The following is a 15,655-nucleotide window of genomic DNA, read 5'->3' on the forward strand; positions in this document are numbered from 1 at the left end:
TTGCTGTAGTAGAGAATGCCCCCATTGTTGTCTGCAAGTGAGCGACATAGAAATGTACACAACAGCGAGAAGGGAGAGGTCGGGGTTATGGTCCTCGAGCGGCCGACCTGGATATAGGGACATCAGTAGGACGCCGTGCAGTAGTGGTACAGTAGGACGTGGCCAGCCGTGGTATCACTGGTGGTCGAGTCGCTGTATGAGTGTGTGATCCATGTGTACAGGCCGGTGCAGGGTAATAGATAGCCCCCAAATATATGTTTGGGGGCTATCTATTCCTTTGGGGTTCTACTCCGGGGCAGTTTAGCTTTCCCCTTTCTTGCTTTAGGCTTAGGCTCTCTGGCTGTGCCGAGGCGTCTAGGGCATCGTAGGCACGTCCCACGGCTAATGCTAGTTGTGTTGTTAGGTTTAGGGGTCGGCAATCCGCTAAGTTGCCAACCTTTCTGGTTTCCTGATTGCTTAGCTAATTCCCCGGTAATCCTCCTCAGTGACTGAATCATAACACCTGCATTACAATCTTTCTTAAGTAATGGTTTCTATTCCATTTCTGAAGTAGTTATTGACATGAGTCAATAACAGCAGGACCTTACTGGCGATGGAGCGCCCGTCAGGGCCGTGGGGTACTCGGTACCAGGCCACTTCTTAAATGGGCAGTGTCACAGCGGTGGTGACCCGGTCTGTGGATCTGGGTGTCTAATAAAAGGGGTATATTTACAATGGATGAAAAATAAAGCGTTTTTGTAATAAGTGTTCGTGACGCCACCTGTGGTATGTGATCAGAAGGGACCAGCGGTGCAGTACAGATCCGCTGGGACTGATGGTGATGCAGCACAGTTGGTATAGCTCCCCACAGGCGGAGCTTTGTCTCAGGGCAGATGAAAGATGTTGAGGAAGATGGTCATGTGTTATGATTCCACCACACGGCGGGGGAAGAAGGTGCCACTGAGCTCCACCCCCCCACTGACCCTATCTACTTGCCGGTCCCACCCTAGCCGGTGGGCGACAACTGGGCGGCGGTCCCTACCTCGGCGTAAGTGCAGGGATCTACAGTGAGGGTAAACCGAGGGTGGAATGAGTGCAGGACAACCTAAGGGAGGCAAGCAGCAGCAAGGAGGACTACTAAAGTGAAACTAAAGAGTGAATGAACCTGAAGGGTAAAACCACGAAACCCCAAACTAACACAAAAAATACTAAGCTTTAAGCAAAGATAAAAGTGGAAGGCTGGAGTCCAGAGGTACTCAACGAAAGAGAGACCGGGAGGCTGTCAGAGGTTGTCCCGGACAGCGCGGTAGAGAAGGCAGGAATCCGTACCACAGAAGAATCACCGGCAAGGAGTGAAAGCCCTGTGGAGTGCTAAATAGGAAGAAGGCGGGACATAAGCACAGGAAACAGTGAAGCAGCCAATCACCAGAACGGGGGAAGAACGATGAACGAAAAGAACTAGTTGATCAGAAACTGTATATTCAGACTGGTTGTGTGGCACAGCCAGTAAGGCAGCGAGACTTGCTGTGGAAAACAGACTAGACCCCGGTACGAATCCTGACATCATGTAGTAGGTAGCAAGGGATGTAGCAGTGCTGAGAAGGTGTTGCAGAAAGAATTCAAAGGACACAACAGAGTGAAGATTCCTTTACCTTCTATGGTGCTTTGTAGGTACATTCTAGAGCTCAAGTTACAGTTGATACAGGAGTCGGTTAGCCTGGAAGCAATTTGGGAATCTTTCTATACAGATGGGTTGTGAGGTCTCCTCTCTAGCGCTATTCTCTGAGGTAAACTCCACTCAAGTTCCTCTTTCTGTCTGTTACTTAGATAGAACGCCACTCGCATGACAGGCAGCTGTAGCCTATTTCCGGGACCGCTTCACTATGGCGTCTCCGGCTCACACACGTGCTGCTGTGTCATCGAGTCTTAATTGGGAACAGAGGTTCTGCAGCCTCTTATTCTCCGGATTCTGTTGTGGGATCTCTAGCATCCACACAGCCTCGGACTCCGGGGTCCGGTCTCTGGTGCTTAAGCTTGGGGATGAGCTCTCAGTCCCCAGCTCTTCTCCGCACATCCTCTCATTTCCACACAACCTCGGACTCTGGGGTCCGGTCTCTGGTGCTTAAGCTTGGGGATGAGCTCTCAGTCCCCAGCTCTTCTCCGCACATCCTCTCATTTCCCTGTCCCTGCACCAACTAACTTCCTCCTGACCAGAGAGAGCAGCTCCCCAGAAGTCGGGTTTAGAGCTCCCTCTGCTGGCCTGGAGCAGGAACTGTGTTGCGTGCTGGAACTACCTGATAAAGACACCCTTTCCTTGCTTCCAGGCATGACATCACTCTCCCTTGGAGAGAAGGGAGGTAAGGCCACTGGGGCAACCATACTCCTGGGGGCGCCACAGCGACTCCTCACTCAGCGCCATGTGGAGGTCACTGATGTCTCTTCATGGCCGCAGGGATAGGCCAGAATAAGAGGACATCAATAAGCCCTGACGTCTGAGGTGTCATTATATCATGTCATTTCCTTGTTACTGCAGCCACCTCTCATCCTCCCGGTCATTCATGTCTGGGATCAGACACTTGATGCTCAGTTTCTATTTTATTTATTTATTTTACTAATTTAAATAGAGCTATTAATTCCACATTGCTTTACAGACATTATTGGCACTGTCCCCGATGGGGCTCACAATCTATATTCCCTATCAGTATGTCTTTGGAATGTGGGTGGAAACCGGAGTACCCGGAGGAAACCCACGCAGAACATACAAACTCCTTGCAGATGTTGTCCTTGGTGGGATTTGAACCCAGGACCCCAGTGCTGCAGTGCTAACCACTGAGCCACCTTGCCGCCCTATTCCTTCAGATTCTCGTCTGAGACAGGGTGGATCTTAGAGAGTTTCAGGTCCAAACTTCGCACCTCCGCAGCTGCTATGATGGGGAAATATCATAGGAGCTTGGTGGCCCAGACTCTGCCCCATAAAGCGTCACCCTCTGTAGATTGTAAGACTTGGTGTGAACTAGGCCCCTTCATCCTCAAATCTCTGCAGCCACTATGATGGTGAGTGAAGTGTTGCAGGAGCTTGGTGGTCCAGACTCTGCCCCCCACGAAGCATCACCCTCTGTATGATCTAGTACATAGACAAGGGAGACACCAAGCGCAATTAGGGTCTTATCCAACAATAAAACAGCATTTTTTTAAAAGAACTGCTCACCTGGCATTAGGTGGTCAAAGCACGTGTAGTGAGGATAGGCTGTCGCAGAACCACAGGTCGGCGCGGCCAAAAATCCACATCCTATCCTGCAGTGTACCCTCTGTACGATGTAAGACTTGGTGTGAACAAGACCCCGTTATCCTCACACTTCTTCATCCGCTATGATGGTGAAGTGTTGCACGAGCTTGGTGGCCCAGACTCTGCCCCCCACAAAGCATCACCCTCTGTACGATGTAAGACGTGGTGTGAACTAGGCCCCATCATCCTCACACCTCTGCAGCCGCTATGATGGTGAAGTGTCGCAGGAACTTAGTGGCCCAGACTCTGCCCCCACAAAGTGTCACCCTCTGTACGATGTAAAACGTGTGAGCTAGGCCCCATCATCCTCACACCTCCGCAGCCGCTATGATGGTGAAGTGTCACAGGAGCTTAGTGGCCCAGACTCTGCCCCCACAAAGTGCTGTACGATGTAAAATGTGTGAGCTAGGCCCCATCATCCTCACACCTCCACAGCCACTATGAAGGTGAAGTGTCATAGGAGCTTGATGTCCTGGACTCTGCTCCCTATGAAGTGTCACCCTCTGTACGATGTAAGAAGTGGTGTGAACTAGGCCCCTTCATCCCCAAATCTCTGCAGCCACTATGATGGTGAAGTGTCATAGGAGCTTGATGGTCCAGACTCTGCCCTCCACAAAGCGTCACTCTCTGGACGATGTAAGACTTGGTGTGATCTAGGCCCCATCACCCTCACAACTTCACAGTCGCTATCATGGTGAAGTGTTGCAGGAGCTTGGTGGCCCAGACTCTGCCCCCCATGAAGCGTCACCCTTTGTACGATGTAAGATGTGGTGTGAACTAGGCCCCATCATCCTCAGGGCTCTACCATGATTAGCTCCGCGTTGTCATCCTCTGCTGGACTCGTGCTCACGCTGCTCCCTCCTCACCCTGTGTCCCTGATTGACCACGTGTTGCTGGGCTCGGGCCCCCATGATTTATTGCCAGCAATGTGCAGATTACAAGTCACTGGGATCGGGATCAAGTTGGCCGTGCACATTGAGCTGGGTCAGCACCAAAACATCTGGGAAGATGTCCGCCTGCCAAGAAAAGCAGAGAGCGAAGCAGTGTCGGAACAGCATCCATGTAATGTGTCTCATATGCTGCACTGTAGTTGGACGCTCACTCAGCGATACATGCTGTACATCGGCCCCTGAATCCTTAAAGGCATGGTCTGCACAGTTTTATCTCTCTGGACTCGGCTCCGGCTGTCTCTTCCTGTTCTGGTTATTCGGGTTACTGGATATGAGTAATAAAGGCAGAAAGCTCATGTACATTGTATATAGGAACTGACGCCCCGCCACACCCATCCGTGCTCCACACAACATCACCTCTAAGCCTATGGCACCACACTCTGACACACGCTCACATGGCTCCAAACTCCAGACTCCCAGCTTTTCTGATTATCGAGCTGTTCTCATTACTATTCAGTGCAGGGTGGATGCAGGAGGTGAAGACAAGGGCAGAGGCGCGATCCTATAACATATGAGGGAATCTCTCATGTGACTGTAAACCACAGCTGACATGCCAATGCCCAATACACCACCCAACCAGCACCCGGTTCATCTGCTGCTTGTACTCCCAAGGGGATCACCAGGAGCACAAACTGTGCAACACAGACCCCCAAACACAATGCAACCTCCTCCTAGAATCAAAAATAAAGACCTAAACATTCAAGGATCAGAGCTCTAGTCCTGGAAGATCCAGCAACCTACCATCGGAGCAGATGGTGATGTGAAATGATGAGGATGTGGTGCAGGGCGCTATACCCGTTGGATAGGACGCAGCTCGCATCACTGGCCACCGAGGCCCCGACTCATCATTCGTCTCGTTCCTGGAGTGAAAGTAATTCCAACAGCAACTTTTATGTTTGCACTTTTTTCCGCTTTAAGTTACCTTGAATTGGTTTACTCAGTTGTACTGCTGCACCATCATGGAGGACAAAATGTGTCTGAATTTATTTTTGCATAGTGTTATTCTAACCTGTAACATTTATAACGATCATGCAACTTTCTCCTGGAGACTGGAGCACCAAAATGCTGGACACCAGAGACTGGAGCACTAAAATGCTGGACACCAGATGCTGGTGCACCAAAATGTTGGACACCAGAAACTTGAGCACGAAAACGCTGGACACCAGAGGCTGGAGCACCAAAACGCTGGACACCAGAGACTGGAGCACCAAAATGCTGGACACCAGAACCTGGAGCACTAAAACGCTGGATACCAGATACTGGAGCACCAAAATGTTGGACACCAGAAACTTGAGCACCAAAACTCTGGACACCAGTGACTGGAGCACCAAAACACTAGACACCAGAGACTGAAGAGTCAAAATTGTCGATACTAGAGACTTGAGCACTGGAGAGCAGAGACTGGATCACCAGAACGCTGGACACCAGGGACTGGAGCACCAAAATGCTGGACATCAGAGACTGGATTACAAAAACACTATACAGTAAACCGCAGGACACCAGGATACAAAGTATTAAACTGCAGAAAAAAAATACAAAAGAATTAAACCACAAGACACCAGGAGCAAAGCACCAATATGCCAAACAAGACACAAGGAGCAAAAACATCAACCATGTACCATGGTGCCAAAATCACCAATCTCCACCACTAAATCAAAGAAAAACAGACAGGAACATTAATCCAAAGGACACCCAGTACAAGAACATCAAGCCACAGCATATCAGGGAAAAGAAGATCACTTATAGACACCAGGAGGACGAGAATAAGCCACCTGAGACGAGATCACAAAATCAATGGACACTAAATACGTGAGCATCAAATCATAGGCCCTGGAGGTAAGAACCCGAGACCACGGGGCACTAAGAGCAAGAACTTCAACCTGGATACCAAATATTTCAGTCCTTATTCATCATATCCCCTTCTTGGGGCCCTGAAGATCAGGGTCTTCAGAATAACATCAGACTAATAATGCAATGGACGTGCCACCGACCACCAGGATGTGGTTAATTCGAAGTGGAGGACATGATCCAGCATTCTGGAACTTGTCAGCCTATAACTTCCCACACATGTGCTACGCGTTATTAAGGAGGTAGAAGAGTCTTTAATTTAGCAGTATATCAGTCGTATGAGGTATTCAGCAAATTATCTGCTGCCTCTCTGCCAGATGTGACCTCGTCCGTCCTGAAATCTTCATAATCTTCTGAATGATCGATAATCCCATCAGCTAGAGTAAATGTTACGCAATAGATCAGACTCTCCTGAGATGTGGTGTCTACGGTCTTCAAAGCCCTGAGGTTCATGGATCCAGAATATCCCACCTCGTAACTGTTTTTCTTCTAGAGGAAAATTCCAAAGTGTAAAAGATCCAGAACCATCAAATCCAATAATTATAATTATCACGCAAATGAGAGCAGAACCCAAAAGAGAAGGTAACGAGGAAGAAAGGAATCACAAGCTATAAAGACTGTTCACATACAATGTGCAGTTATACACGACATTCCCGCACACAACGGGCAGTATTTCAGTAGTTATATTCTTGTATACAGAGGACAGTATTATAGATTCTGTATATAGGGGCAGTATTATAGCAGTTATATTCTTGTACATAGGAGCAGTATTATAGTATTTATATTCTTGTACATAAGAGCAGTATTATAATAGTTATATTATTGTACATAGGGGCAGTATTATAATAGTTATATTCTTGTACATAGGGGCAGTATTAGAGTAGTTATATTCTTGTACATAGGAACAGAACTATAGTAGGCATAGTCTTGTACATAAGGGCAGTATTAGAGTAGTTATATTCTTGTACTTAGGGAACAGAATTATGATAGTAATATTCTTGTACATAGGGCAGTATTATAGTAGTTATATTCCTGTACATAGGGGCAGTATTATTGTAGTTATAATTGTAGCAGAGTGTAACTTTTGAGCATCCACCAGAACATAAGAGAGCTTCACTGAGCAAGTTATCTTGAGAAAACAGTATTTACTTCATATGGGTAAACATGAGATAAGAGAATTCAGAAGCACATAGCCCGTGCTGCTAGTATAATACACTCAAAAGCGAAAGTAAAAGTAACAACAACAATAGAGCTTCCCTCCCCACAATATAGCAAAAATATAACTTCACACTATCGCCATCTGCTGTCAGGCTAGTGTAAAGTCCTCCTTTACATAAATAATAAGTCCATTTCTGTTGCATATGCCAACACCCTTTCTCAACAGTAAGGACTTATTCAATCAAACCCATTAGTTTCTGGTGTTTATCAGAATTCGTGAAGATGTCTGCTGTCATTTCTTCAGTTGGATAATCTTTCAAGAAATTATACTTCACATTTCCCAAGTCTTTGATTTCAAAATGTCGCTTCAGGATTTTTAGAATGTTTTCTTTATCGCTTTCTTGTTCAGAACAAATCAAAATGTCGTCTACATTTATGAGTACATAAATCCATCTATTCATCAGCCTTTTTGTGTACAATCATGGATCAGTTTTGCTTCTTTGAAAATTTTCATTTGCTTGAAACCATATATGCTTTTCTGGGTTCCCTGAAAAATGCCCACAGGAAAATTGCCCACAGGAAAAATGCCCACAGGAAAATTGCCCACACGGAAAATTGCCCACACGGAAAATTGCCCACATGGAAAATTGCCCACATGGAAAATTGCCCATACGGAAAATTGCCCACATAGAAAATTGCCCACATGGAAAATTGCCCACACGGAAAATTGCCAATTGCAGCATCACAAAGTTTAAGATCTAAGATTTTTGAGGTGCAAGGTGAGAATGTTCACATGATATGTGATTAACTTGCGATTTACAGTTGATCTAGTGCAAAACTGCAAAAATGAAGATCTGTGTTTGTAGCAGCCTGTCATTATCAGCAATAGATAGATATAGTCTGCTCTCATGTATCACGGATTCTGCCAGCAGCAGTGTGATCCGGAGCAGCTATCAGTACTCACAAAAGTATCACTGTATTATCTGTGGAGTTACATGGGACTGCAGGTCAAATCTAATACATTATCATCTCAGTGGGAGCCCACCAAAAGCTGGGAGCTGCTGGCAGAGATAGTTGTTCCTGGAAGCCCAGAAGGCACAGCAGAAAGGTGAAATTCTGCCACTTGTACCACCTTGTGTACTTGTGGTGTAACTGGAGTCCGATGGGCGCCAGTGCCAAATTTGGATCTGCCCCACACACACACACGTTGGTCAGATGTATGGGCCCCTGTAGTATTCTAAATTCTATAAAGACTTATGAAATGCCCCTTTCATTATGTAATAATAATAATAATAATAATAAATTTTATTTTTATAGCGCCGACATATTCCGCAGCACTTTACATTTCAGAGGGGATTTGTACAGACAATAGACATTACAGCATAACAATAATCACATACAGTAGATTATAACAAATAACAAGAGGAGTGAGGGCCCTGCTCGCAAGCTTACAGTCTATGAGGAAAGAGGGAGACACGAAAGGTGGGTGGTAACAGTTGCTCTGATTGTATGGACCAGCCATAATGTTAAGTGTGTAACAGAACAGACACAGAGGGCTAATGGATGCATAAAGCATGTGGGAACATGATGCTGGGAACCTGGTTATGGTAAAACTTTTGGCTCTGCCACACAGGGCTAGGTTAGGTTAATGTGTTGAGGCGATAGGCCAGTCTGAATAAATGCGTTTTCAGGACACGCTTAAAATTGTGGGGATTGGGGACTAATCGTATTGACCTGGGAAGTGCATTCCAAAGAATTGGCGCGGCACGTGTAAAGTCTTGGAGACGGGAGTGGGAGGTTCTGACTATTGAGGATACTAACCTCAGGTCATCAGCAGAACGGAGGGCGCGGGTAGGGTGGTATACTGAAACAAGGGAGGAGATGTAGGGTGGTGCTGAGCCATGGAGGGCTTTGTGGGTGAGGGTAATAAGTTTATACTGAATTCTGGAGTGGATGGGTAGCCAGTGTAATGACTGGCACAAGGTATAGGCATCGGTGTAACGATTGGTGAGGAATATGATCCTGGCTGCAGCATTCAAGACAGATTGGAGAGGGGAGAGTTTGGTAAGAGGGAGACCGATTAGAAGAGAGTTACAATAGTCGAGATGAGAATGAATAAGAGAAACAGTAAGAGTTTTTGCAGAGTCAAAAGTAAGAAAAGGTCGAATTCTAGAAATGTTTTTGAGGTGCAGATGACAAGAGCGAGCCAGTGATCGAATGTGGGGGGCAAAGGAAAGCTCGGAATCAAGTATGACCCCAAGACAGCGGGCATGTTGCTGGGGAGTAATAGTGGAACCACACACAGAAATAGCAATGTCGGGTATAGGTACATTAGTAGCGGGAGGAAACACCAGGAGTTCAGTCTTTGACAGGTTCAGTTTTAGATATAGTGAGGACATGATATTAGACACAGCGTTTAGACAATCGCCAGTGTTTTCTAGAAAGGCTGGCGTGATGTCAGGAGAAGAAGCGTATAATTGGGTGTCATCAGCATAGAGATGGTACTGGAAACCAAATCTACTGATTGTTTGACCAATAGGGGCAGTGTACAAGGAGAAGAGGAGGGGGCCTAGAACCGATCCTTGAGGAACCCCAACAGTAAGGGGAAGGTGAGAGGAGGAGGAACCGGCAAAAGAAACAGTAAAGGAGCGGTCGGAGAGATAGGAGGAGAACCAGGAGAGAACGGTGTCCTTGAGGCCAATGGAATGGAGCATAGTGAGGAGGAGCTGATGATCCACAGTGTCGAATGCTGCAGAGATATCCAAGAGAATTAGCATGGAGTAATGACCATTTGATTTAGCTGTTAGCAGATCATTAGAGACTTTAGTGAGGGCAGTTTCGGTGGAGTGTAAAGAGCGGAAACCGGATTGGAGAGGGTCGAGAACAGAGTTTTCTGAGAGATAGCGGATAAGACGGGAGTGGACCAGGCATTCCAGGAGTTTAGAGATGAAGGGAAGATTAGAGACAGGTCTATAGTTAGCGGCACAGTTTTGGTCGAGGGATGGTTTTTTAAGTAGTGGATGTATGATGGCATGCTTAAATGAGGAGGGAAAAATACCAGAAGAGAGAGAGAGGTTAAATATTTTAGTTAGGTGAGGGGTGACAGCAGGGGAAAGGGACTGGAGGAGATGTGACGGAAATGGGTCACTGGTGCAAGTAGTTGGGCAAGAAGATGCAAGGAGCCTGCTTACTTCTTCTTCTGTGACTGGTTCAAAATCAGAGAGTGAGTTAGATGCAGTGGGGGAGGGAGGACAGTGCATGGTATGAGGGGATTTGGAGATAATTTCCTGTCGTATCTGGTCAATTTTTTCTTTGAAGTAATTGGCCAGATCGTCAGCTCGGAACTCCGTGGTTGGGGCCTGTACTCTTGAATTGAGTAGAGAATGAAAAGTGTCAAAGAGACGTTTCGGGTTGTTGGACAGTGAGGTGATGAGGGTGTTGAAATAGGTTTGTTTGGAGAGGTGAAGGGCAGTGTTGTATGTTCTAAGCATAAACTTAAAATGGATGTAATGAAATGTTCCCCATCCTGGTATATATGCCCATCATCCTGGTGAATATGTCCGCATTCTGGTATACAGTATATGTCCCAATGCTGGTATATATGGTCCCCATCCTGGTATGTATGGTCCAAATGGTCTCCATTCTGGTAGATATGCACACTTCCTGGTATATATGTCCCTATCCTGGTATACATGGTCCCCAAACCTAGTGTATGTGTCCCCGTTCTGCCCCTAATGCATAATTAAAAACAAAAACATTCTACTCACTTTTCCTGTGCTCCCACGTCGCCCAGTGTCCTTTGTATCCACCGCACAGCCCGGCAGCTGACATCGGAGTGTGTGCCATTGTCATGCTCCGCTCCCTGTGGCTGCACCTCTGACGTCAGCTCACAGCCATTGCATGTGTCACAGTGCAGCATGTGTCGCAGTGCAGGGACCCGACGGGTCTCTGCAACACCATGCATGTCATCTGGATCTGCATCTTCTGTGAGGATGGAGATCCAGCAGAAGCAGGCATCTCTACCCCCGTGCCTGCTCGTGGCGACCACAGTCATTGTGCCTCTGTGTTCTTCTGTTGGTAAACCAATAGTCTTACCAATGTGTGTTTCCCTCACCCTGTGTTGTCTGAGTGGTGTTCTACCCGTGGGGATCAAATGCGGGCATTCAGTGGGATGAGCCCTGGTTTTTGCGGGCTCTCGAAAGACAGCCAAGCCAGCAGACAAGAGCACCCACTGACCCGTGTGTCTCCATAGTGATGTCACTGACCAACACAGGACCCGGAAGTGCCAGAGCAGCGCCGCTCTCCCATTGTTTCAGTGGCAGTGAATCTGGCGCCAAGAGTAAGAGTGAACAGATCCTACATAGTTATGTATCATACACATATTCTGTAGGTGTAGGCAGTGGACTGACAGCTCATAAGAACAGAATCTGTACTCTGGGACTAGGTATGAGTGAACCGAACCTGTAGAACCAGGAGAGGTAAGCTGGGCCCAGAGACCTGTGGTGAAATCCATTCAGCATTTTCTTTGCTGCCTGTGTTGTGCTGTATTGTATTTCAATGGAGCCCATGGAAGTCAACTGGGTTTCCTTGTTGACATTATTTCACATGTTCCTTCCAGTGCTTCCCCACCCCCATTGTTTCAAATTGGCAATCCTGTCATTCCTTTTGGTACAATCCCAGTGAACAATGACTTTCCTGCTGTGCCAGCCAATTGTGTTTTGGTTAGTTAAAGCATGTACTTTAATAGATCTCTCCCCATATTTTTTAATTTCTTTTCAATAAAATTGTATTTTGAGTTCATCTAAAGTATTCTAGCCAGAGGAGCAACAAAGTTATGATTTACTTGGAGTTTGAATATCTTGCATTTCATACTATCAATGCAGTGGTGACTTGGAAATGCCGACTGCATCGCTCTTCAAAGTGCCATTCAATTCTCAAAACAAAAGATGACAACGTATTTCAAGAACCAACAGAACATTGTCATGACTCCTGCCCTCAAAAAGCAGAAGCAAATGTGCTTCTGTGCTGCAGAGCATCTCACCTAGAATTTTATATTATTCTCCTGTCCTGCAGAGCATCTCACCTATACCTGGATACTATCCCCCTGTCCTGCAGAGCATCACACCTATACCTGTATACTATCCCTCTGTCCTGCAGAGCATTTAACCTATAATTCTATATTATTCTCCTGCCCTGCAGAGCATCTCATCTATACCTGTATACTATCCCCGTCCTGCAGAGCATTTAACCTATAATTCTATACCATTCTCCTGCCCTGCAGAGCATCTCATCTATACCTGTATACTATCCCCCTGTCCTGCAGAGCATTTAACCTATAATTCTATACTATCCCCCTTCCTGCATAGCATTTAACCTATAATTCTATACTATTCTCTGTCCTGCAGAGCATCTCACCTATACCTGTATACTATCCCCCTGTTCTGCAGAGCATTTAACCTATAATTCTATACTATTCTCTGTCCTGCAGAGCATCTCTCCTATACCTGTATACTATCCCCCTGTCCTGCAGAGCATTTAACCTATAATTCTATTCTATTCTCTGTCCTGCAGAGCATCTCACCTAGAATTCTATATTATTCTCCTGCCCTGCAGAGCATCTCATCTATACCTGTATACTATCCCCCTGTCCTGCAGAGCATTTAATCTATAATTCTATACTAACCCCCGTTCTGCAGAGCATTTAACCTATAATTCTATACTATTCTCTGTCCTGCAGAGCATCTCACTTATACCTGTATACTATCCCCCTGTCCTGCAGAGCATTTAACCTATAATTCTATACTATTCTCTGTCCTGCAGAGCATCTCACCTATACCTGTATACTATCCCCCGTCCTGCAGAGCATTTAACCTATAATTCTATACTATTCTCTGTCCTGCAGAGCATCTCACCTATACCTGTATACTATCCCCCTGTCCTGCAGAGCATCTCATCTATACCTGTATACTATCCCCCTGTCCTGCAGAGCATCTCTCCTATACCTGTATACTATCCCCGTCCTGCAGAGCATCTCTCCTATACCTGTATACTATCCCCGTCCTGCAGAGCATTTAACCTATAATTCTATACTATTCTCTGTCCTGCAGAGCATCTCACCTATACCTGTATACTATCCCCCTGTTCTGCAGAGCATTTAACCTATAATTCTATAATATTCTCTGTCCTGCAGAGCATCTCTCCTATACCTGTATACTATCCCCCTGTCCTGCAGAGCATTTAACCTATAATTCTATAATATTCTCTGTCCTGCAGAGCATCTCACCTACACCTGTATATAGAGATGAGCGACTTTGCCTTTTTTCTGGTCGAGTCGGGTTTCATGAATGAAATCGGCCGATTATCGTGAAAAGTTGAAGGCCGACTGAAACACGAAACCCAATGCAAGTCAATGGGGAAGCAAAGTCGGCAGAGAGTGGAGGACAGGAAACACACCTACAGTGCCCTTTTGAATGCCAAAAACATTCTGATTACTGAAGCTTTTCAACTTTAATTTACTTCATAATACTAGTTATGCACTGAAAAATGGGGGTTATTTGGCTACATTTGTGGGAGGGTAGGGCTGGCTCCAGGTTTTCATGTGCCCTGGGCCAAAGAGCGCCCCTTTAACACATACCACAACTCATGATGCTCCGATACCGCAGAGAAATAGCGGCATAGTACAATGAAAAATACTTCACTTTTTACATCTCATGACTGATATCCATTTTTAATAGCTCCAAAAACGGACAGTATATTACTCCATACAGTATTATGGCCACCGCATAGTGCGCTATACAGAGTAATGAGGCCCATATATTTCTCCATACAGAATCAGTGGTCCCATATAATGTTTGAAACAGTATATGATGAGCTCCACATAATGCTTCAGTATATGTTGGTCCCCATGGATGAAGCTCCACTGTTTTATGGGCCCAAATAATGCTCCATACATAATGGGCCCCATTTCTAATGCTCTAGTGTATAATGTGCCCTGTAAATGCTGCTCCAGTGTCTGATGTCCACCTTTGGAATGCTCCAGTGTATGGTGGGCCCCATATATCATTCTCCAGAGTATAGTGCTCCCCAAAAATTGCTGTCCCAACATTGAAAACAATTAAATAAGTCTCCTCGCTATGAAATCCCTGTACTAGTCTGGACTCCTCGTCATCCCCATCGTCCATCTCACTGCACTTGGCTGTTTAGGCAGAGGGCGTACAGACATGATGTCATTGCACTCTCTGATCAGACTATCACTGTCAGGAAACACGGAAGACGTCATGGCGGTGGAGCAGGGAGAGGTAAGTATTTCAACTTTGCAAGTGCTGTGATCCTGAGCAAGCAGGGGGGCCCACTCATTGGCGACGGCAGTGGCACAGGGCCCCTCTAATAGTACGGCTGTGTGTGGCGGTGTGTCCGACGGCGGGTGGGGGTGGGCCCTCCACTGGCAGAGACACTTTTGCGTACTATGAGGGGCCCTGTGCCAGTGCCGTCGCCTATGAGTATGCCCCCCCACCAGCTCAAGGAACGTGCATTTTCATCTGCACCTTCCTCTTTGTCACCGTGTAAGGTGGTATAGTATGCGGGAAGGGGAACCTGAGTTTCCTCTGGGTCAGATTCTGGCTGTGTAGAGTGTGAGGGGAATGTAGTGGTCTGGGTCAATGGACCAGCAGAATCATCTAGCAGTGGCTGGGCATCAGTGCACTTGTGGCGCCCCAGGAGTACGGTCGCCACAGTGGCATTACCTTCCTCCTAGGGAGTGTGATGTCATGCTTGGGAGCAATGAAGGATCTCTCTAGTAGTTAAACCAACACACAACACATTTACCACTCCATGCCAGCAGGGAGACCTCTGAACATGACTGCTGAGGAGCTGCTCTCTGTGGTCGGGAGGAGGTAAGTTAGGCCATTCTGTGCAGGGAAGGGGAAGTGTGTGGACATGAGAAGGGGAGCTGGAGGATGAGCAGAGTTAAGGCTCACTCCTAGCTGGAGTGCATGGTCCGGATTCCGGTCTCCGAGTTTGTAGGGACACTGACGTTCCTGCAGCAGAATCCGGAGGAAGTAGCAGCTGTAAATGCTCTGTACCCAACTGAGGCTCGGAGGCCCTATCATCGACATGTGTGAGCCAGAAGGAAAAGGCTATGGCTGCCAGCCATATGAGAAAGTTCCAAAAGAGAGTCAACAGGGGGAACTTCATTGAACTCAGCACTGCGAGTACCTCAGATAAGCGCTAGAACGGAGGCCACACTACCTATCTGCAGAGAGAGAAATCCAAATTGGCTTCCAGGCTGACCAACTCCTTCTCCATCTGTACTCTGGGTCCTGGACAGCACCTACCAAGTACAGGTAAAGGAACTGCACGACTGTGCCTGTCATCTTTCTCCTGCTCCTGGCGCACGGCACTGCTACATCCTGCACTGCACACCATCTCCCAACTC

The sequence above is a fragment of the Dendrobates tinctorius genome, unplaced genomic scaffold, assembly GCF_039654945.1.
Source record: "Dendrobates tinctorius isolate UK_male_01 unplaced genomic scaffold, ASM3965494v1 ptg000028l, whole genome shotgun sequence".
NCBI lineage: Eukaryota > Metazoa > Chordata > Amphibia > Anura > Dendrobatidae > Dendrobates > Dendrobates tinctorius.